Genomic DNA, 23,166 nt, shown 5'->3' on the forward strand with positions numbered 1-23,166 from the left:
CTCATCCTTTTTTATGGCTGCATAGTATTCCATGGTGTATATGTGCCACATTTTCTTCATGCAGTCTGTCACAGATGGACATTTGGGTTGATTCCAAGTCTTTGCTATTGTGAATAGTGCCGCAATAAACATACGTGTGCATGTGTCTTTGTAGTAGAATAATTTATAATCCTTTGGGTATATACCCAGTAGTGGGATGGCTGGGTCATATGGTACATCTAGTTCTAGATCCTTGAGGAATTGCCATACTGTTTTCCATAATGGTTGAACTAGTTTACAATCCCACCAACAGTGTAAAAGTGTTCCTATTTCTCCACATCCTCTCCAACACCTGTTGTTTCCTGACTTCTTAATGATTGCCATTCTAACTGGTGTGAGATGGTATCTCATTGTGGTTTTGATTTGCATTTCTCTGATGGCGAGTGATGATGAGCATTTTTTCATGTGTCTGTTGGCTGTATGAATATCTTCTTTTGAGAAATGTCTGTTCATATCCTTTCCCCACTTTTTGATGGGGTTGTTTGTTTTTTTCTCGTATATTTGTTTGAGTTCTTTGTAGATTCTGGATATTAGCCCTTTGTCAGATGAGTAGGTTGCAAAATTCAACAGCCCTTCATGCTAAAAACGCTCAATAAATTCGGTATTGATGGAACGTACCTCAAAATAATAAGAGCTATTTATGACAAACCCACAGCTAATATCATACTGAATGGGCAAAAACTGGAAAAATTCCCTTTGAAAACTGGCACAAGACAGGGATGCCCTCTCTCACCACTCCTATTCAACATAGTGTTGGAAGTTCTGGCTAGGGCAATCAGGCAAGAGAAAGAAATCAAGGGTATCCAGTTAGGAAAAGAAGAAGTCAAATTGTCCCTGTTTGCAGATGACATGATTGTATATTTAGAAAACCCCATCGTCTCAGCCCAAAATCTCCTTAAGCTGATAAGCAACTTCAGCAAAGTCTCAGGATGCAAAATTAATGTGCAAAAATCACAAGCATTCTTATACACCAGTAACAGACAAGCAGAGAGCCAAATCAGGAATGAACTTCCATTCACAACTGCTTCAAAGAGAATAAAATACCTAGGAATCCAGCTTACAAGGGATGTAAAGGACCTCTTCAAGGAGAACTACAAACCACTGCTCAGTGAAATCAAAGAGGACACAAACAAATGGAAGAACATACCATGCTCATGGATAGGAAGAATCAATATCGTGAAAATGGCCATACTCCCCAAGGTTATTTATAGATTCAATGCCATCCCCATTAAGCTACCAATGAGTTTCTTCACAGAATTGGAAAAAACTGCTTTAAAGTTCATATGGAACCAAAAAAGAGCCCGCATTGCCAAGACAATCCTAAGTCAAAAGGACAAAGCTGGAGGCGTCACGCTACCTGACTTCAAACTATACTACAAGGCTACAGTAACCAAAACAGCATGGTACTGGTACCAAAACAGAGATATAGACCAATGGAACAGAACAGAAATAATACTGCACATCTACAGCTATCCGATCTTTGACAAACCTGAGAGAAACAAGAAATGGGGAAAGGATTCCCTATTTAATAAATGGTGCTGGGAAAACTGGCTAGCCATAAGTAGAAAGCTGAAACTGGATCCTTTCCTTACCCCTTATACGAAGATTAATTCAAGATGGATTGGAGACTTAAATGTTAGACCTAATACCATAAAAACCCTAGAAGAAAATCTAGGTAGTACCATTCAGGACATAGGCATGGGCAAGGACTTCATGTCTAAAACACCAAAAGCAATGGCAGGAAAAGCAAAAATTGACAAATGGGATCTAATTAAACTAAAGAGCTTTTGCACAGCAAAAGAAACTACCATCAGAGTGAACAGGCAACCTACAGAGTATAGTTATTTTTACATCCTTTTCCTAAGCCCAAACCATTTATTGAATTTTATGCTTTAGGTTGCCTAAAATCTACTTATAATTCTTTTAAAAATTGACTTTTCTAGTGCCAACAAATTGAATATTTAAGTAATGTAAGTGATTTAGGGGTCCACTAAATGGCACCCATTTTTGTCCCCTTACTTCTGAGTTTGTAACTGATTGAGAACTGACAAGTGGAGCTCAAAATTTTAACTTTGTTTCTGACAAACTATATGGGAAACAACGGCTTTTTATGTGTGACCAAATGATCGACCTATTAATCTCCTAAATTAATCAGATTTGAATAGTTAGCAACGAATGCCTGCATTGGAATACAGGCTGCTCCCACGGGCTTAACCATAATGTGGAGAGCAAGAAAGAACACATGCATCTCGCAGGCAGATTGACCCTGAAAAAGGCCACCAGGGCCTATGTCAAGCACACTGAGCTTTTTCTTTCAAACTTATCACTCAGGTAAGTCACCCCACTTCCAACTGAGAGGGGAGAAGAGAGCAAGTAGAGAAACAGAAGGTAGTCCTCTTACACTTTTTCTTCCTGGGGAAGTGAAGCAGAAGTTAACTTTCCTCCACTAAAACATGGGCAATGTCATCCTGCATCCCTGCTTCATAGGTGATGACACATCCGTCACTTCCAGCATATAGAAAATCCCTGTAATAAGCCCGATGACAGAAATCAGTGAAACTTTAAGGAGAATCAGGTTAATTCTATAGCTATAAAGATGTTCAATTTGTTTCTTTCTTTTCATTGCTCTAAAGAAATAAATTTCTGACTTAAAGAAATGAGTGATTCTTATCTTGTCTAAGAGAACCAAAAGTATCTTTATGTTTCTTTATAGTTCTTATTAAACTTTATAATCCCAATAAGTATTTTAATGAGCATATTTACTTTACCAATTTTTATTTTTCATATGCCTATGATATTTGTTGGACTTGTACAATATTCTGTTTGTACCTTCTCTTCCTTGATTACCCTGTTTAGAAAGTCACTACAACCTTAAATGCCTCTTTATAAGGTCTTCATGAAACAAAGTTGACACACTGAATTTTTTTCTGTCTGCACAAGGGTGAAAGATGGAGGTGTGTTAAGAAGGCAAGTAGGATGCTACTTGAAACCCAGAAACAAATCTACCAAAACAGTTTGGGTAGGAAGACAGTTAACTTTGAAATAATGATCAAAAATTTTCCTTATAAACAATCCGTATATTTAAAGATACCTAAAGATAAGCAATATGATAATATTTACCTTGATTTCTGAAGATTTGCTCTAATTAGTAAGTCAAAAGTCGACATTGTAGTATATAAAATGTTTAACAGTTCATTCTTCCTACTGATATTACTGGATTTAATATTATTACTATTATGAGGCACTTGAAACTCTACCTCAGAGAAAAGGAAAATGCCATGAAAAACTTAGTTTTGTGATTGAATTGAAAAATTAACATATAAATTTATGATGCTAAAAAGGCAATATTGTTATGGATCAGTGCATTGGCCTTATTAACATTTCTGTTTAAATTAAAATCTTTCATAAGATTGCTTTAGCTTTTTTATTATTACAGTTAATACAAAAAACTTAAGAAGACTTGGTGATAGTCATATACCTTCAGATTTCATAAAAGTGGAGATAATGTCTGGTCAGTTTTGTTCACCGATGTGTCCTTTATGCTTAACACACAGTAGGAGTTCAATAAAGTTCTGCTGACTTTATTAATAGATTAAGAAACTGGAGACTGCTGAGAATATGAAAAATGCCAGTTTCAATCTTCTTGCAAGGTTGCATTAATTTGTAATGGGGTTGAAAAATTCTAATCTTTACACAAAAAAGAGGGGAAACACATAGTTCCCTTATAATTATATTATGGTCTAAAGATGCTAGATTTTTATGAAGCATTTTAGAAGATTTTTTTTCTAAATAGAATAAATTTGGCTTTAACATATGAAAAGGTGTCTTAGAAAGTTCTTACTATGTATTTTTAGGAAGCATTTTAAATAAATTAAAGAATATGGTGATGACTCTTTCTAGCATGGAAGAAATGAACTGTTGACCCACTTTTGTGGGAAACATACATTTTTCATCTGTAATTTCTCTAGATTGCCATTGAGCAATAAGAGATAATGAACAAGAAAGGCAATATTGGCTTCTTCAGGCTCTGGGTTTAAGATAGGATAAAATGATTATCTAACATAAATTGGGAGATGTCTTACCTTTTAATATTGAAAAAATGTTGTAAATATAACCATAATGACCCTGGGGTAATTTGCAAGTTAAGGCAATTCAGGAAATGGGACAAATTATGTAGCAAAACAGTGTGAAATGAGATTCAAATCTCAGTTTATTTGCTTTTGAGCCATGCAATTTCATGAAGTGACTTAATCTCTCTGTATCTTACTTACAGCATTTATAAAATGAGAATGACAATACCTATTTCATAAGGGCTATTGTGAGAATTAAATAAGATAACTTAAATAAGGGAGTAGTACAATGCCTGGCATCTGTCAGTATCAGCACCCTTTTTTATTCCCTCAGAAATGTAGGGAAATTTTGAAAGAAACCAGCTTAGAATCTCCAGCTAGGAGGCCGGGCGCGGTGGCTCATGCCTGTAATCCCAGCACTTTGGGAGGCCGAGGCGGGTGGATCACGAGGTCAGGAGTTCCAGACCAGCCTGGCCAAGATGGTGAAACCCCCGTCTCTACTAAAAATACAAAACAATTAGCCGGGCGTGGTGGCACGCGCCTGTAATCCCAGCTACTCCGGAGGCTGAGGCAGAGAATTGTTTAAAACTGGAGGGGTGGAGATTGCAATGAGCGGAGATCGTACCACTGCACTCCAGCCTGGGCGACAGAGCGAGACTCTGTCTCAAAAAAAAAAAAAAAAAAAAAATCTCCAGCTAGGAAGGTAACATGAAGCCATGTGTCTACTGAGTTGTGTTTAGAAAGAGTGAGAGACAAAAAATCACCCACTAGCCCAGTTGAGTTAACTCTAGCCAAGTCTCACAGTGAGGGTTTCACTAGTGTGGGACAGTTATGAAAAAAACCAACACTGGGGATGTCTGCCAAGTGAGGAAGTATTGAAGTGGTGGCAAAATAACTTGAATGTTGCTGGGCACCATCAGATCACCTTAAGTGAGCGTAATGCCTCAGTGCCTGCTGTCCTTTTTGGAGAGAGGAATATTCAAAGTTCTGTGTGGATGTTGTTGTTTTCCTGAATAAAAAGGTAGTAACAGCCTTGAGAGATAGTGGTATAGGAGAGAACCCCTGTGGAGATGGCACTGGTGGCTCCTCAACCCGCTGTGTTAGTAAAAGTCATCATTGTATAGACTGAAGGTTGGGAGAAGACAATACATAGCTAAGTGCAGAGAGCTCGCCTAGGAAAGAATTCCACTGAAGGGGAGCAATTGTCTGTCACACTGCTTCTCAGTAAGTGGTCCATGAACTGGCGTGAGCACGATCTGAGAAGTTGTTAGATTCTCTGGGCACAGGGGCCAGGTCTTTGTTCTAACAAAGATGATTGTTGAGCACACTAGGGTTTTAGGTGCACTGGTCTCTGGAATAATTTTCCTAGCACTGCTGTGGCCCATTCCTGTCTTTTTTGAAAGATGCAAGGAGTTTTATGGTGGATTGAGCTTTAGCATTCAATAGGCAGCATACTCTTCTCACTTCTTTTTTCCTTGGGGCACAATATTCATATGGTATAACTGTAAGTAACAGATAACTGGGAAGAGAGAGATTTTTTAGTACTTGGTCAACTGAATGCCTCATAGTACAACTTTTCTCATCTTTCCAGAGCCCCCTTATGCAGGTGGAAAACAAGGCTTAGGGGAAATTGAGCTGAATCCCAAAGTGGTTCTAAACAATAAGCTTGATATTCAGATTACTCTGGGTTTAAGTAAATGTTCTGGAGCTCTAACATACAGTATGGGAACTGTAGTTAAAAATACTATATTGTGTACTTGACATTTACCAAGAGAGTAGATTTTTAATGTTCTTGCAACAAAAAAAAATGAAACAAAATAACTATGTGAGGTGATGAATATGCTAATTAGCTTGATTGTGGTAATAATTTCATAATGTACATATGCATCAAAAAATCACAAAATACACCATAAATACACGCAATTTTTATTTATCAATTGTAACTCAACAAAGCTGGAAATATTATTTTAAATGTTTAAAAAGTTAACTAAAGACTGAGTTTTTTAGATTGAGGTGAGCTAAAGGTTTTTGCACACTCTTTATTTCTAGCAAGAAGGTACCTTTTGTGTATAATTCATTGATAGGTTTAATGACTTGGAGATTTACTCCTATTTTTTAAACTGTTGTTTTAGCTGTTACTATTTTACCAATTCCCAGATCCACTCTTATGCCATTAATAATGCCAGAGAGCAGCTGTGTTGAAGCTGAGGCTGTCTCCTGACCTTACCAGCCTTTGCTATGGGCAGTTCCCAACTTCATTTGCTAATATAACCCTTCTACATTTATTTCTCTGAGTTGTTCTTTCTTGTTTTCTCAGTAAATATTCTCATTCTCTTATCTTTCTGTTACTCCTCTAACTTAACCTCTCCACTTAAGCTTTCTTTTCAGCATTGCATTATGCTTTCCTAATTTTTATATTATTCTCACCTAATGGATCAACCAATGAGCTGCTATTACCTTGTAAAGATCAGCAGTAGAGGTTTCATTTTTAGTAACATCAGCTCCTTCTCTCTGTCTAGTATATTTCAGCCTATAGAGACATTCTCCATTGTCAATATGTGAAGATTTCCAAGTGTGATCCCTTATGAGGAAAGTGGTTAAAGAGACAAAGAGAGCCAAGAACAAGAAGAACACACAAAGAAAAAACAAGTATATTTGATGTGGCATCAAATATTGCTCCAATGCTCTGATCTGGTGTTCATGAGTTTGATATCAATTATGACATTTTGATGTTCTAAATCAAAGATGTGGCTAGGATCACTGCTACTATAGAGACCTCAAAAAGAATGAATGACCTTCAGTGAGATCTTTGTAGTATCAATGAAACACATGAAAAAGAGAGGAATTTAAGAGACCCAATACTTCATTCAGAGAATTTATCTTACTAAGAATTTGTGAGGTGTAGGTTTATATTCTTTTGCCCCTGATATAAATAGTTTTTGTAATAATTATTAAATACAATTTAATGTTAAAGAATTCACAATACTACCAAATAATATTGTTTCCCTATGTACTTCCCCAAGCCTTCCAGAGTTTTATTAAGTTGCAAATTTGAACCACTTTGTAAAAGCAACCAATGAATAATGCCACATGCACAGAAAAAGTGAGCTAATTATGTTTATCTAACTGTCCATCTTTGGATTTTCTAGCATTTAACTGGAGGAAAATGTTACTCATTGTAAATAACACTTCAACCAGAAGTGCGCTGCCCTTAGTGATAGTTAATACAACCTATGAATGCATATCTTAGAAGAGAGGTACATGTAAGTTAAGGGCAGAAACCCAAAATGATCAAATTGAAAGCTCAGAGAATAATCAATATGCAAGCAAAGTTCTGCACTCTTCCTTTGTCCATCAAAAAACTGATGTTTCTGACTCAATCATTTACCTGGACGAGGGCCTCCAATTGCCATTATTTTCCTCTGTTCTCCTCATTGACCAGATACATCCTGATGAATATATCCAACATACATATATCACCTACACAGTATTATACGTGTTGTCTATTGCTTCATATTTAGAACCTTAAAACGCAAGTTTAGAACCTTAAACATACATTTATCATCACAGAGTTTCTATGGAACAAGAGTTGGGGCCAGGCTTAGCTTGCTCTTCTTGAGATCTCAAAAATTTCAATCAAGATGCCAACAGGTCTAGGGTCTCATCTGGAAGATGAGATGAACTGGCTTCCAAACTCATTCACATCTTGGCAGAATTCGTTTCCCTGTAGCTATATGGCTGAGGCCCAGAGTTCATACAGGCTACCTGCAGTGTTTTGACACATGGGCCTCTCCATAGGTGGTTCACAACATGACTGCTTCATTAAGGCCAGCAAAGGAGTGAAAGTGGAACATTTCAGAAGACTCTGGGCTCTGGTTTTAAGAAACTTATTGAAAGATAACCTTTGCCATCAAAGGTTTTCTTGCAGCCAGTCCGAAACCAGGAATTGCTGATTCCTGTCCTTGTAGTAAATCTCTCTTCATCACTTGTATTCTGGAGCTCAAAGAAGGACCTGCATAATTACTGAACATAAATTTCAGTTCAAGAACCTACATTTATTGGTCTTTAACCTCCTGAGATGAGAGCTCACTGGAACATCCAACTTGTAACATTAATAAAGGTGTATACTGTTTCTCTTATCTTTACTATTCAATCTCTGTCCCCATTACCGGGCAATTTCATTCATTCCTCAGGCTTCAGACAATGTCAGTGATTCCCAGAACTTAAGGCCCAGAGCCTTCGTGCCATATTCAGTCCTACATTAAATTGATTCCCCAACATTTTACTAAGATGTACCTCAGTTATCTGAATCTGAATAGTTGGAAACTGTATTCTTTACCATCTGCCCTCTCATCTGCCCATAACCATTTTTACCAGATCATCTTCGTTCTCTCATTAAATAGAAATACCTATGTGGAGCTGATTTTTCATTCTTTCCTCTTCCCTACCATTTACAATAATCAAATACTAGCATTCAACTTCACAACATTTAAAATTTGAGTTATTAACAGTGTATATTTGTAGCAAAATAATAAAATTAATATTCATTAACCCAGTATTCTAATTACGAAATAAAACTCACTATTACTTTCTGTTAATTTCACTTTGTGCTTATCTAAAAGCATTCCAGTACCTCCTCACTCCTCCAGACTTAATTACTATTCTAAATTTTGTGTTAATCATTGTCTTGTTGATCTTTATATGTGTTCCCAAACAATATAATGTTTAGCTTTATCTGGTTTTAAAATCTGTAAAAATGGTATTCTAATGTATCTATGCTTTCAACAACTTGATTTTTTTCACTCAACACTATGGTTTAATATTTATAATGTTGTTTGTAGGTGGAGTATACTTGAAATTTGTATAGAAAAATATTTTCTGAATATATAGCAATTTATTTGTAAACTTTCCTAACAATGGTCACTTGTTTAAATAGAATATTTTTACTATTACACTGTTTTCTATGAAATTATTGTTTATGTGCTCAATCCACATGACCAGGAGTCGTATTAAAGTTTATACCCAAAAGTAAAGATTCTGGGTTTTTATACATGCATATTTTCAACTTTACTATTAATGCCAAGTTATTTCCAAGTATATAAACAAAAATTTAAACTTTTTCTTGCAGTGTTTAAGAGTTCCCATTACTCTGTATACTGGCCAACACTTGATTTTTTAAGACGTTTATTTTTGTCAATATGGTGGGTATAAATAGTATCTTGTTGTGGTTAATTTTAATTTCTCTGAAATTTAATGCAGGTAGATATATTTTTATTTGTTGCTGGTCATCTGTTTTCTCTTCTGTGAAATATATGGGCTTATATTTTTGTTGATTTTTCATTAGGTAGTTTGCCTTTTCTTATTGAATTTTAGAAGTTCTTTATATATGTAGCTTGATAACATTTTTCAGTTTTGCATGTGCAAATTTCTTACTGCCAGTTGATGGCTATTTTGTGTTTATTTGTAACCAACAAAAAAAAGTTGTTTCTTTCTTTTGATCAGCAGGACTTCTAAATTTTAATGTAAACTACATAAACAATATTTTTACTTGGTGTTTTGACTTAAGAAAAATTTCACTCCCCAGAAGTCATAAAAATATCCCACAATTTCCTATAAAACTTTATCTTCAGCACTTAAGATTTTAGCCCATCTGGAATTGATTTTTGTGTATTATGTGATGTAAGGAACAAATTATTTGTCAAAACTGCAAACCATTCTGTTACCATTGATTGTACAATGTGTCACTTTCCCATTTCATATCATGTTTCTATATCTAGGTGGGTCTATCTCTTAACTTTCTTTTGTTGGTATATTTTATATTCTTTTCCCAATAAATACTATAGCTTTATCATAAGTTTGAACATGCAGTAGAGCAATTCCTCCTACTTTGCTTTCCTTTAAGAATTCCCTGACAGTATTTTTCATTTTTCTTTAAAAAATAAATTTTAAAAACACTTACCATAATCTACAAAAAAATCCTGTTGAGGTTGTTATTAAATTTGTATTGAAGGTATAAATCAATTTGCACAAAGTTGAAAACTTTACAGTATCAAATCTGCCTATCCTTGATCATGATGTACTTTATTTATATATGCAGCTTCCTAAACTTTCTTATTAATTTTAATATCAGCTTTTTGAGGTTTTTCATGTAGATAATTACGTCATCTGCTAATAATGATAGTTTGGTTTCTTTCTTTCCAATGCTTATTTATTTTTGTTTAACAGAGGGGTCCAAGACATCTAGCATAAGATAAATCGAAGTAGTGAAAACTTACTAGAATTCTGTCATCTCTCAGTTGCCCCCAATAACTGAATTTTTGGCTTTGTTAATACAGTAGCTTTATTTTCTATTTCATCAATTTCTAATGTTAACTGTATTGTTTTCTTAGTTTTACTTCCTTTATGTACTTTTAAGGCGTTTTATGCTTTTTGCTGACTTCTTAAGTTGGATAAATAATTTTTAACCTTTCTTTTATTCTGAGATAGATATTAAAAACTATAGATTTCCTTTTGAGTAATTCTTTTTTGTTGTTGCATCTTACATAATTTGAAATGTTGTTTATTATTAGTCAAGTCTGAATATTTTCTAAGTTCCATTTTGAAATCTGCTTTGTCCCGTTAATGGTTTACACATACATTATAAACAATTTTAACATATTTTTGGTTTGGTTGATTTCTAAGTGCATCTAAATGTTAGCAATTTATGTGTTAAGTAATTTAATACTAAGCAATTTTGGTATGTGTGTTATTGGTTGTTTGGAATTTTTTGAGACTTTATGAAACAATAAGTTCAATATGTGTTTCAAAAGAATACATACACCACAAAAGTTGGGTATACAGTTTTTTATATGTGCTTTAAACGTATATTTTATTTATTAAATAATAACTAATTGGTTAATTGTGTCTTTCAAATCTTTCATATTTTTACTTATTGGTTCATCTTCCTCTTCTAATAGTGAGAGCACCGTGTTGAAATATCTCATTTTAATGTCAACTATCACTTTCTATATTTTGAAGCTATATTATTTGGTGCTTGCAAGTTTAGAATTACTACACTTTCCTGATATATTAAAAGATTTACCATTATATTATTACCTTCTCCATTTCCAATGACAATATTTTTGCCTTTAGAACTATTTATCTGATATTAATACTGCACAGAATTGTTTTCTAGGTCACCTTTTCTTTGAGATTAACTCTCTGTAAGTGCAAAATGCATGTGGAGTGCTGGGGTTGTGGGGACAAGGCTTTGTTTCTTGTACTCCACATTTGCCTGTCATTGAAACCTAAGCTCTAGGCTACCCAAGAGCAGCAGATACACTCATGACAACAGTTAGCCTCAGAGCTTACTAACTCCCCTCAATTCATACAATGATTTATTTCTGGCCCTATTTACATTTCCCTTCCTTACTTAAAAATTAACTTGTTTTCAAATACTGACATAAATATATAGGTATATGCATACATACCCACATACACAATTACTTAGGTATGTTGGGGAAGAGTTTTATTCCTCTTGCCAGTCAAACGGCCAGAAATGGGTGTCTTGCATTCAAATAATCTTTTAAATACACCAAATTCCAATCCTCTTCGCTGACATTACCCGCATTCAGATCCTCACTAGTTTTCCTGCCTCTATTCTTCTTCCAACCATTCCTACTACAGCCCAAGCACCCTTTCTGAAACACGGATCTGTTGGCGGCTCTCTCCCTTATTTTTAGCATAAGGACTGAATTATTTTATATAGCCCAAATGCTCTGGGTGACATAAACTGCTTCTCTCTGCATGTTCTTGACTCATGTGAACCCCCACCCACACCCAAAATGTCTGATTCTGCTATAAATGCAGTTACCTACCTTTGTGGAAGAATTTTTATGCATGCTTTATAAACATTCTATTAGTTGATCCTTGCAAAAATCTTATTTGTTAAGTATTATTATCTCCACTCTATAGGGAGAGGGTAAGTGACTTTAACCAAAGTCACATAGTTATTACTTGGAATACTTGGGATTTTATCCCATGGCTGCCCAACTTCAAAGATCCTTCTATTAATGTCTGATCCTACTGTTCCTCCTTTCTCATTTCTGGGCTTTTGTTCTCTTCCTAGAACAAATCACGCCCTTCTTTCTCTATCGTAACTTTCTCATCATTCGAGTCCTACTTAATCAAGTGCCCTTTTTATGGGCTTTTCACTCTGATACAGTACCTCTGTTTTTTTCCTTCTTTTCATCTCCCTGTAGACTGTAAGATGTGTGAGAGCAAAGACCAATCAGCCTTTCCTCGGTGACATCTTTTGTCCCAGGTCACATACTTTCTGAAGTCCCAGGCCCTGAGGAAACTTCCAGAATGAATTTCTTGTTGTTGTTGTTACTTGCCTCCTCCCTTTTTTTTTTATTCACAGGAAAAGTTCATGCTTATAAACATCTCATACTTATACACTCACAATCATTTTTTTTTTAATCTCCCCTACACTGGTTCCAAAAATTCTGAAGTAATTTAAGAAAAGGGATTTTGTTTCATGGTAAATCAAAGCATGGGGACTTTTTTATTTTTTCCATTTCAGGAGAACTAGCTGCTAGTTCCCAGGTCCAAGAGCACTGATTTGATATACTGGTTTCAGTGCAGAGCTTCCCATGCTCGAACTTTTATAAATAGAAAAAAAAGTAGAAGTTATATTTTAAGAATCAGTTCTTTAATAAGCCCATATGATATTTGTTTAATTGTATGTTGGGCAAGGCTTCCAAACTTTGTGAAATTATAAGAGAAATGTGGATTCCATAAAATGAAAATCTAATCATTATATTCTACTTCTGAATCTTCACAGGCTCTACCTGTTTCTTCTTGCACTATTGCTTGATTAAGAATTTAGATAAATGTGATTGATGCATTCCTGCCAATTTTGTGAGAAAATACACATTTTTAATTAGGAAAAAAGCACTTGTATTTGCTAATCTCTTTTAGACATCATACTTTATTTGTATTTTATTTTGAAAATTGATTCAGACTATTCACTTGTTTTCTTGTAAAATATGAAATACTAGTTGGAATTTAGCTGTAGAATTTAAGATACTCTTTCTTAAATAAAACCAATTAAACTGATATAACCAATTTTCAAAATTCTCTTCTATTTTTATTGTTTTTGATTCTAGTAAAGTTATTTGCATATATATGTATATATTATATATATATATGCATACACACACACACACACTCTCAGACCAGAAATTCACTTTTAATTGTATATGTTACAAAAAGGCATGTTTTGGTACACTAGAATGCCCAAATGTGATAGCATCCTTATTCATAATAGCCAAAAGCTGTGAGCAATCCAATATTTATCAGCAATAGAATGGAAAAGTAAATTAAGGTGTATTTATACAGGGGATTACTCACCAGTAATTAAAATGAAGGAACTACAGTTATCTCTAGCAACATGGACAAATCTTAAAAACATAACATTGAATGGAAGAAGTCACACAAAAGAAATATATACTATATTATTACATTCAAATAAAGTTCAAAACAAGTAAAACTAAATTATGTAATTTAATGATACATTTTCACATAATAATACTATAATGAAAAGCAAGGAAAATATTACTGTAAATGTCCAAACAATAGTATCTCAGAGTGGGAGAAAAGGTGTTAAAATTGGGTAGAGCTGTTGGCAAAATTCCATTTTGTGAATTACATGGATGTTTGCTTTATTGTAATCCATTAAGTTGTGCATTTATGTTTTTTATGTCTTTATTTGCATTTGTGTATTTTACAATAAAAGGATGGGACCATAGTCATATTAGTCCATTCTCACACTGCTATAAAGAAATACCTGAGACTGGGTAATTTATAAAGAAAAGAGGTTTAATTGGCTCACAGGTGTGAGGAGAGGTCCTGGAGAGGCCTCAGGAAACTTACTATCATGGTGAAGGCAAAGGGGAAGCAGGCTCATTCTACATGGCAGGAGCAGGAGAAAGAGAAAGAAGAGGAAGGTGCTAAACACTTTTTGTTGTTGTTGTTGTTAATCTTTGACTTTTTATTGTACACTTAACTTCACAGAAAATAATTTTAACTGAAATACTACCCTAGAATCTCTTCTGATCTTGTCTGATATATAAACATATTTTATTATTTATTTACATATTTATTTAGAGACAGGATCTTGCTCTGTTGCCCAGGCTGGAGTGCAGTGGCAATCACAGCTCACGGCAGCCTTAAATACCTGGGCTGAAGTGATCCTCATCTCAGCCTCCCGAGTAGCTGGAACTACAGGTGAGTGCCATCATGCCCAGCTTATTTCTTTTTTTTTTTTGTTTTTAATTTTTTTTTTATTATACTTTAAGTTCTAGGGTACATGTGCATAACATGTAGGTTTGTTACATATGTATACTTGTGCCATGTTGGTGTGCTGCACCCATCAACTCATCAGCACCCATCAATTCATCATTTATATCAGGTATAACTCCCAATGCAATCCCTCCCCCCTCCCCCCTCCCCATGATAGGCCCCGATGTGTGATGTTCCCCTTCCCGAGTACGAGTGATGTCATTGTTCAGTTCCCACCTATGAGTGAGAACATGCGGTGTTTGGTTTTCTGTTCTTGTGATAGTTTGCTAAGAATGATGGTTTCCAGCTGCATCCATGTCCCTACAAAGGACGCAAACTCATCCTTTTTTATGGCTGCATAGTATTCCATGGTGTATATGTGCCACATTTTCTTCATGCCAGTCTGTCACAGATGGACATTTGGGTTGATTCCAAGTCTTTGCTATTGTGAATAGTGCCTGCAATAAACATACGTGTGCATGTGTCTTTATAGCAGCATGATTTGTAATCCTTTGGGTATATACCCAGTAGTGGGATGGCTGGGTCATATGGTACATGTAGTTCTAGATCCTTGAGGAATCGCCATACTGTTTTCCATAATGGTTGAACTAGTTTACAATCCCACCAACAGTGTAAAAGTGTTCCTATTTCTCCACATCCTCTCCAACACCTGTTGTTTCCTGACTTTTTAATGATTGCCACTCTAACTGGTGTGAGATGGTATCTCATTGTGGTTTTGATTTGCATTTCTCTGATGGTGAGTGATGATGAGCATTTTTTCATGTGTCTGCTGGCTGTATGAATGTCTTCTTTTGAGAAATGTCTGTTCATATCCTTTGCCCACTTTTTGATGGGGTTGTTTGTTTTTATCTTGTATATTTGTTTGAGTTCTAACAACCAGATCTCATAAGAACTCACTCACTGTCACCAGGACAGCAAGGGGGAAATCTGCCCACGTGACCCAATTGCCCCCCACCAGACCCCTTCTCCAAAACTGGGGATTATAATTTGACATGAGATTTGGGCAGGGACACAAAACCAAACGACATCAACAGTAAAATTCATTCCTATTTAAGTCCAGAGTGTTACTGAAATATGAACTAGACTTACTAATTTATTAATCAGCATATTAGTCCATACTCACTGCTCAGGGAGGAAATGACCTTATTGAGGAAAAAATATATAGTTTGTTTTGGTTGAAGAAGAGTCAACCTTTTTCCTTAGCAGGATGCATAAAATACTAGTTTTCCATTTATGGTGGGGTCAAGCTGGTCAAAAAAGTTTTTTCCCCATGAATAGTGGTCCCTTTTGCACTGAAACTAAGGCTGTAAAATATAGCTTTGTTTAATACAAAGCTAACCTGACTAGTCATTTTAATACCTGATATTCCTTGTATTATTACCATATTCTACTTAAATATATAATTCTATCAGACATAGGACAGTTGTAACATTCTTATTTTATTATCCATTCAGTATATAGAATAAATTATAACTATCTTATTCATGTATGAATTACTTGGTTGAAAATCTTGTAAGGCTTTTCACTTTTTTGTAGTATTGAAGAACAAACACACTAATTTATTGATAAATATCAATTGACCAGCAACTCTGTTATAGTTCATGATGCTGGGAACTAGGAGTATTAATATTAAAATGATGTGCTTTCTGTTCTTAACTTGATTAAAATATTTGTTTCTTATGAGTTAGACTTTTGAAATTTAGCATTTTAGGTGTAGTTCACTCAACTGTTTCAACTTAATTAAAAGGGGCATAATTTTTAGTTCATTTAAATTTAATTTTTTGCTATTCACCTGGATTATATATTTCATACTCAATTACAGATGTCTTAAGTGATTAGGTTTCTTTTTTTACATTAGTAAATGCAACATTATTCTAGTCAAATTCTAGTCATTTACTAGAATACCATTATTAGAAAAGAAGTTCATGGATTTGAGAGTATTTAGGAAAGTTGGCTGGAAGAAGGAGAGAAGGAGATGGTACATCCAGTTTTGGACCTGTGGCCTTTCAATGGCTGTGTGAAAGGGCACGGTTTCAAAGCCGGATGCATCATCTTCTCCAAGAGTAGAAATTGAGTAATTATTTAAACATATAGGACTGACTAAAACTCATCAAAAAGACATTAGTTGAGGATTTATTCCTTGGATCACATTTTCCCACATGTAAATGATAAATGACGGTATAGGTGTGTAAATTATGATTAAAGATATAAATGATATTCATCAGGAAGAATGTATTGAAAGATAAGCATTAAAGACCTAAGTGATATCCCTGAAGACACAAATATTTAGGGAAATGGCAGTGGGCAAGAAGTCTGCCAAGCAAATGAGAGAGAGTGGTGTAATTACACCAAGGAAACCATGTTTAAAAAGGAGAGGTTAGTTAGCAATATCAAGTCCTACAAGTAAAGTAAAGTGAGAATACCTATGAGAGACTTGGAAACAAGGCATTCTTTGATGACCTTAACAAAAACAGTTTCAGAGAACTCCTGGCAGTGTTTTCCAGTTTGCAATGGGTTGAAGAATGCATTGAAAATGAAGGAAGCATAGAACAATGACTCTAGGCCACTTTTTCAAGATGTTTGCTGATGCTAGAGGTAGATAGGGCAGTAGCAAAAGAGTGACTTGAGGAAAGGGGTGTTGTTTTGCTTTTGTGATTGGAAGGGCCTAAGTATATGTAGAAACTATTCTTGAGAAAGAGCTAGTAAATATGTAAGAATCTAAAAAAAAAAAAAAAAAAAAAGGGAAGAAAGGTAAAAAAGGAAGGAGAATTCAAAGCACAGATAAAAGGATTGACCTCATGTTGAAGGAATAATATTTCTGCACTTGTGATTGGATGCAGTGGACACTATCTCCATTTGTTTGTAGTGCTTTGATGATAATTTCCATTCTCTTTGTGAAGAGATAATAAGCTGAGAGTCAGAAGGTAACTGGCATAGAGAGAAATGGTCATGAAAATCATTTCTTTGAATAATGGAAAAGAGAGCTAGAGAAATAAGAATGAATTGATCCAATCTTGAAGTTTTTGCAGGAATGTGTGATTTAAAAGTAAAATTAGGCAAGGAATTTGAGTCAAGAGGAGTGGCTGAAGGGGTGGGCCAGGGAGTCTAAACCAGTCATGAATTAAATAGTTTATGGTTGATAGAAACAAATAAATTGGAGGATTAAGGAATTAAAGGTTTTGGTCAGTTTGGAGAATGAGGATAACAATAAAACCTGGACAGTTAAGAAGTTGTTGCCATGGAGTGGAATTTACAATTTTAGAGGTGGATCGTCTCTAGGTGATTAACAGGCTTCAAGTTTGTAAATGACAACTGATCATCAGAATGCAAAGTTAGCAGATCTCCCAGACTGGCCTGTACATTCCTCAACCCACTATATTGGTTTTACACCTTTGTCTCTAAGTATTTGTTGATCCCATTTATCTTCACTTACAATTCTTTATCTGTGTGATCAAAATAAATATACCCAAAGTTCATGAGTCATCAGAAAACCTATTTAATTCAAGCCTGTCTCAATACCTCAGCCCAATGGGTTTGCTTCCTACCATGATGCATAATGGTAAATGTGTTCCTCCCTCACTGGTCACATGAGTTACCATAGTATGCTGCAAAAGCTGCATTTCCCACTAGCCTTGTTGTTTGTGCCACTGTATTCTTTTTTGTGCCTGTTCCTTGTCTTGGAAGCCTGTCACATTTTCCTCCCACATCTAAGTCAACTACTTTTCTGAGCTAGGTGCTCTCTCCTCTGTTCTTATCATTCCCTATGTATACATCTATTTCAGCACTTACTGCATTATATTCACATTAAACTTTTTATATTTTATTCCTTACAAGTCTCTACACTTCTTAAAAGAGATTTTTCATTTTATTTATCTCAGTGTTAAACACTATGCCTGGTATAGAACAGATGTTCAATATGTGCTTATGGAGGTAAACTGAAGTAAAATCTTGTTTAGCCATTTAGTGGCTGTGTGGCCCAGACAAATTATACCTACTCTCCCCTCTGTCATCATCTCAAACATGGGGGAAAACATCTCACAGAGTTGTTGAGGAGTTAAGTGAGACACCTAATGAGAGGAATTACCCAGTGTAGTGTCTGGCAGGTAGAAGACTAGTGAATCTTTTCCAATTTTAAATCCAATTTGTGCCATCCTTGTATTTTTTAATTGATATTGAATATATGTATTGCTATTTGACATTTTTGTAAGAATGATTTACCTACTCAACTAGATATTAAAGTTTCTTGAGACTAGGGATTGTATATTGTATTGGGTTACATATCTCACATTACCTAGCATATATTATGAATATGGATAAGTACCCACTTAACGGATGAATATTAAACATTACCAATCAAATGAACTACATTCACAGATTCTGTTTGATGCCCTAGCTCTGAAACAAATAAGGCAAGTTAATTAAATTTTTTTTCTTTAAAGAGGAGCAGAGTTACATATAAATATATTTGTATTCAGTGACACAATTCAACCATAACCAACCACTAACTGAAAGGAGTTGAAAGCACGAATTGAAATTTCTATACCATAAACAAAATGCTTTTTTCATTCAATGACTGCAAGTTAAACTGCATAGAGTTTGGTTGGTACAGGAAAATTCTGATCTGGGCTCCTTACTACATAAGCAGACAAGAGCAGCCACATAAATTAAATGATATCTGATATGCAGATGCAGATTAAATGCTTGAATCATTAAATCTCTTTTCTCTCTGTTCACAAGAATGTTCCAGCATCATGCAGGCATAGCATTCAGCTGCACATTGTGTTGAAAATTAAAATGGACAAAAGCCTTGAAATTGATGACCTATCCCAATTAGTGTCGCTTTCTCACATAAATGTATATGATTTTCAGTAAAAAGTATATTCTCAATTTATTTCGTGATTTCTTGATGATGATAGCAAAGTCTATTTCCTAAACTGTATGGTAGAAAGATTTATAAACATCTTCTTATACAGAAATTGAAGCAAGAAAGGATCTTCACAGAATAACTGAATAGTGGGTACATAGAAATATACCTGCTCCTCAGATCTAGCCATTCAGAAAGAAGGCAGGCACAACCCTCACTCATCAAGTCCATTCCTTAATTCTGGCAATTTAATATGGTACTGATCAGAAAGTTTTGAATAATATGCATGTCACAACCCCAGAGTGGAGAGCTGATTTGACTTGTCTATTTGTTTGTACATATTTTGAATTTTTTAAAATGACACAATACAACTTGAAAAGGAAACATTTGATTGCAGGAGTTCATATGTACTCTTTATATGTTTTCATAAACCTTCTTCATCTATATTTTCGGCAATTTTTCTTGGACGTCTAACAAATACTGAAATCAGTTTGCCTCTCCACTTACCCTTTCATAATGTTCGTGACACAATCCTGTGTAATTTGACACCTTGGAACTTTAAACAGACTCAGAATCTTTTGGACCTTCTAGCCATCATCAATTCACATAGTGTGCAGTAAATCCAGCTCAAAATAAACAACACAGATGGAATCGAAGCTTATAGTACAATGTCAGCAGTATCCACAGATTGACAGAGCTAGTTAGGCTGCCAGATGCACAGAATGTTGTTCTATCTACTTGTTCTTTATAACTGGACTTGATGGAGTACATCAGTGTCAAACTCCTTGCTGGTTTCCACACGCACACGCACAGAAACGCACCCGCATAAACACGCACATTCCTGCGCTCTATATCAACGGCACCATCTGCTCTCAGCTTTACATGTGGTAGCTAACTAACTATCCTACTGTGCCTGGTCTCACCGACTGCTTTCCCTGGAAACAAATGACAACAGTTTTTATCTTGTGCCCTCCTTGGCATTATAAAATAAGGCTCTTAACATTTCCATACGCATATATTTTACATGCATTTTAAAAAAATTCTGCTCTCCATTTTATTTACTGATTCCCTAGAGAATGGCAATATCTCTTTTTATATCTTCCCCAAATTGAGATTTTCCTATGGAACTTCTATACCATGATTGTTTCTTCTAAGGTTTACATCAAAGCAATATATATAAAAGCAATGGGCCCTGGGATCATTTTCCTCTCTATATACTATTTTGTGGGGTGCTACATACTACTTGCAAAATGGGGGTGTGAAAAATGTGAGGATGCAATAGATGCAAAAGCATTCATTCCTTTTCACTATTCTTCTGTATATTCTATTGGCAATAATGACCATTCTGGAACTGTTGAGATGGAGGTTGGCGGGGGGTAGAAGGGGGCTGTATAAACATGAAATACTTTTATATGCAAGTGTCTTGCCTGTAGGAGGAAGCCCGTGTGTTATTCTTTTCCCAAATGTAGAATTTTTGCCTTGACCTCTTTGCCATCTCATGTGAGATCTAAATGTTTAGTAAGATACAAAGGGGATAATAACTTTTTTAACCGACACAAATTAAATTGTAATGTCTTTTCAAAGCAATACATTCACTTGAACTAGGAGTGTGAAATGTCATAAGGAGGATAGATGGAATGAAATTATTGAAAGATGACCCAGGTATGGGCTGTACCAAATATCCCTTCCTAACCCTTTTCAATGTCTAGCACCTGTCTTTATGACAATCTCTCCAGAAGATCTACAGAAATTATACTTACCTTCTGGTAACTAGGTAACGTAATCTCCTGGAGGCTAGCTAATTGCAGCCCACGATAACCTCACATACAGTAACTGTTAAATTTTTCATTTCTTTCAAATTATTATGGATCAGTGGAGAGGGTATTGATTTGATTTATTAACAGATTCCCAGTCTGTTCCAAGGTTAATGATTACATGTATCTCAATTACATCCTTAACAGGTTATACTGTATGATTTGTTTTAACTGCTTTGTACATTGTGTATCTTTCTCAGCTGAAAGGCTTCTTAACACTTCACGATTTAACAAATCTTTCTGCTCCTCTTCCTAAGACAATGAACCTGCTCTGATGGAACACATAAAAGTAGGACAAAAATGAACTGCAAAAGCATTCTGCAGAATCTTCCAAGAACCATAGCAAACAGTTTATTTTAGTGAGGTAAATACTTGGCAATTCATTCATATTTGAAATATTAATAAGCATGGAGCAGAGGGTTGATCCTTCCTCTTGGTATTTTATACCACCTTCCTTATGTAGGAGGCACTTTATTTTTTAGCTTTGATCTTCTGAATATACACATAATGAAATTCTTCTTAGAAAAGCAGGAGCAAAATATATATTTTTAAGTCACTGTAATTCTTCCAGCAGAAACCAGATACATCTTAACTGCTCTGTAGAACCAAAAACTATGAAATAATTAAAAAATATAATAACTATGTGATACTGTTTAGAATGATAGCAAGTCAAACTCAAATGATTTATAGGTACGCTTTTCATATCTATAATGGATAGCCAGGCAGGAGGAGAGAGAGAGATCCATTGCTGGGATTCTCTAGCAAAGGCCCCATCTACCAATTCGAAGATGACATATTGATTTTGACAAGAAAGAAGACAATTATGTATTCTAGTACCTCTATTTTCTTTTTTCCTTTTACTACTGCCGCCAAGCCTACTTGCCTCTGTACATTTAGGCAAATAATTTTTTTACTGTATCCTGAACTAGAATTGTTGAATCTAGGGACTGTCTAAACATGCTTTCTTTGATGAAAAAGCTTTGCTTCTTGCTCATAGAACTATAGATTCCATAGCAGAAAATACATTTTAAAGAATGTTATTGCTTTTACTATCCACTTGTATTTTGAACAAGCAAAACACCAGACTCCCCTCCTTCTGGAACCCCCAAGATTCTGACAGAGTTTGGGGACTCAGAAGCCAAATGGGAATCATCAGGAGGAGAGACTTCAGTTATACAATCCATTAAATAAAACAATAGAGCCTGCAGCTGAGCTATTAAAAAGAGTAGAGCAATTTTTATTTCAATGGCTACATTTTATTTCCTCTTCTGAGTGACTGTTAACAAAGGGCCGCTGAAAGGACTGGATAAAAAGCAGGCGTCAGATGCAGGATCCATGAGTTAAACAACATTATTAGATACAATTTCATAAAATCTAGTTGCTTTTTTGCTACTAGAAATCATGTCCTTTTGTCAACTTGTGGTCACATCAGCACTTCTGCTGATATAATTTGCTCCAGCTGCAGAGCATAGCTGGCCTGCAAATCAAGAACCAGAATGAGGACAGGCAGGAATAACTCAATGGCTTGGATAATGTGCAAATCACTACACTTCTTGCTATTAGTCTACTTTTTTTTTTCAGAATATTTGGAAGAGGAAAGATTTATCTTTAGCAAAACAGCCAATCAGCCACCCTCTTAAGAACTGGTTTGTCTGGTTATCTTCTGAAGCCTAACCCTCCCTGAAGTAATGCTTTATAATCATGACATTATGTATTTTTTTAAAAACTTCTATTGCCCACCATAGAGTAGCAATTTGAACACCTAATGTTAAATAGCTACTGCTTTTATTCACTGCTCCCCTAAAAAAAAGTCCCTTAGATTTAAAAATATTCCTGAGCATTCCTGTTTATTATTCTTGCATTTCAAGTGCTTCTATGTGGCCTGGAATGTACAGGTTTACAAAATAATACATATCACTCTGTCAACAAACTGCTATATAGCCTCAATTCTGGATGCAATATAGTTCCAATCAAATATGAAATATAATACTGCCTATTGATTTAGGCATAAGTTAAAATGGTAGATGCTTAACTA

The sequence above is a fragment of the Rhinopithecus roxellana genome, chromosome 3, assembly GCF_007565055.1.
Source record: "Rhinopithecus roxellana isolate Shanxi Qingling chromosome 3, ASM756505v1, whole genome shotgun sequence".
Lineage (NCBI taxonomy): Eukaryota > Metazoa > Chordata > Mammalia > Primates > Cercopithecidae > Rhinopithecus > Rhinopithecus roxellana.